Below are 2,931 nucleotides of genomic sequence, written 5' to 3'. Positions count from 1 at the left end.
ATGTCACACACTTACCTTACGTTTTCCGTTCTTTATAACAAACCAAAACATATATTATGTAGAGTAACTATTTTTTTGTATTTCTGAAACTGCATGTGGTACATGAAGTACTCTATGAAGTTTTGTTCTCGCAACATACTCGACGTGATCACTCTGAGTACACTTCAATAAGAGAGAAAGAGGAATATGTGTTTGTTGGTAGTAAATACATCAGAGTAGTAACAAGAAGTTACTCGTGGCTTTTGGTGTTCATGAAAATGTGTACCAATAGTTTTGCGACTCTCTCAAATAGATGTACTCATGTAGCAAGTACACGTGTACTCTGCATTTACAAATGGAATTGTGCAGACCTCTATTATTTACTATGACTTCACACTTTACAATTCGTTCACACTGAAGTTATTCGTTTGACGCTTTAATTAAGACTGACTCGTTAGCAGCATGCGAGCGCTTTTATATATGACGGTGTGGCAATTCGAGAACATTTTGGTAGCACTACAATATTCTGGCAACGCCAGAACATTCTTAGACAATGCTAGAAGGATCTACGACCATTAAGTCATTCATCTGGTGGCTGCCAAACACATACACACTCACATAGATATGCGCTCGCATTACTACAAGAACAAAAACAATGACAATATACAATGAGATGAAATGAGAATGCAAAATAACAAAACAAAGGGGTTGTTATCAAAGAGAGTGAGAACTTACATGAAAATAAGCAAACAAAAGAACATAAAAGAAATTCAGGAAAGTGCTAGAAAATGAATAGATGATTCCAACAAGTTATAACGAAATTTTATCGTTACAATTTGAAATTTAAATTAACGGAAACTAATTTAAATAAACTTAAATCTATAATTAGGGCTGTTTTCTTTTTGCACTGGATGCAACATTTGTATGGGCTATCCAGAACATCGTTGCACTGGTGTTCTATCCAGAACATCTCATCAGTGCAATTCGCGCCGATGTTGCCAGATTGTATTTGGATAAGGTGACGCTCCTTCGATTCACAATAGCAATTTATTGTGACTATTTTACCGAAAAACATGAAATTCAAAGTGATACAGTGTCATAAATAATCGCAGCAGTAAATATTTATTACTAATTGAAGCATTTCATACATTAAAAATGCAAGATTTTACTTCTTTTCTGTGATTGTTTTTAAACAGCTGATGACAGTGTTGCATATTTTTGGAGATGTCCTGGATAAACGAGTACTCTGTTTTATTTTAGTCCTTAACGGCTTAGCATATCCAGTGCTAAAAGAAAACAGACCTATTATCAAATTCGTAACACTGCTTCCTGCTTAAGCCTGTTCGTCCCGAACAGGCACAGAACCTGTTCCGTAAGGAGCCAATCGTTCCAGATGTACAACTTTCATCTTTGATCTAGGGCTGTCGTCCTTCTGAATCCGGTATACAACATCATTTATCTTCTTGATGACTTTGTATGGGCCTTCCCACTGTGTTTGCAGTTTGGGACACAGTCCTTTCTTTCGTTGCGGGTTAAATAGCAGAACCAATTCTTCTTCTTGGAAGCCCTCAGTATTTACAGCACGATCGTATCTCGCCTTCATTCTGTTGCTGACCATTTTTATTTTGTTGCGCACTGATTCGTGAACTTCTCCGAAAGTGTTTGGGATGTCGTTTCTGTTTTCTTCCATGGCGAGCTCATAAGGTTTAGCGCCGAATATCAGATCTCCAGGCAACTTTAACTCAGTTCCGAATAGAACATTGGCCGGTGTTCGAGAGGTGGAATCATGAATGGCAGATCTATAGGACAGCAAAAACTTTGGTATATGCTCGTCCCAGTCCCTCTGGCCGTTGTCCACCACTTTTCGAAGATGTTCCTCAAGGGTGCGATTAAACCTTTCTACCATGCCATCGGATTGTGGATGTAATGGCGTAGTCCTCGTTTTCTTGATACCAAGGGATTCACACATCTCTTTGAATATGGCCGATTCAAAATTTCTTCCCTGGTCTGAGTGAATCTCGGACGGCACACCGTAGCGACATATCCAGTTTTTGTTGACCACATCCACAATCGTTTTTGCCTCTTGGTTTGGAATTGCATACACCTCCGGCCATTTGCTGAAGTAATCCATGACCACAAGGACATAACGGTTTCCAGAATCACTTACTGGGAAAGGGCCTGCCACGTCCATTGCTATTCTTTCAAACGGGGCTCCAGGTCTATACTCTTGCATAGGACCTCGACTTTTCCTTGTTGGACCTTTCGCCTTCATGCACTTCTCGCAATTGGCTACCCATTCAGCAATTGATTTCTGGCATCCAACCCAGTAGAATCGTTGCTTCACTTTCTCGGCGGTTTTGGTTATTCCCAGATGACCTCCACTGGGACCATTATGGAACTCCGCCAAAACGTCTCTTATTTTGGAATCTGGAACGATGATCAAATTTCGGCTGCTTTTGCCATCTTCGCTTTCCCATTTACGTTGCAGGGATCCATTGACTAGAACTAAACTATCCCATTGAGCCCAGTATGATTTCATAAGTGGACTTTCGGCTGCGATGTCTTTCTTACTGGGCTTCTCGTTCTCTTCCTTTGCCGAAATAATTTTGTTCAAAATGGGATCTTTACGCTGTTCTGTTGGCCAGTCCACTCCAGATTCGATGTGTAACAGCCGAATATCAACAATCTCCTCCTTATGTTCAGCTTTCGAGCAGTGCTTGCATTCTATACTGCAAGGTCGACGTGACAAAGCGTCAGCGTTACCGTGTTTTCCACCTTTTCTATGCTCGACACTGAAATCATAGCTTTGGAGCCTCTCGATCCAACGTGCCAGTTGAGCTTCCGGATTCTTGAATTGGAGCAACCATCGTAGAGCTGAGTGATCAGTCCTGAGCAAGAAGTGTTGTCCATACAAATATTTATGATAATGTTTTACACTCTCTATGACGGCTA

Source organism: Haematobia irritans, chromosome 1 (genome assembly GCF_050003625.1).
Source record: "Haematobia irritans isolate KBUSLIRL chromosome 1, ASM5000362v1, whole genome shotgun sequence".
Lineage (NCBI taxonomy): Eukaryota > Metazoa > Arthropoda > Insecta > Diptera > Muscidae > Haematobia > Haematobia irritans.
The sequence above is the reverse complement of the archived record's forward strand: the minus strand, read 5'-3'. Positions refer to the sequence as shown.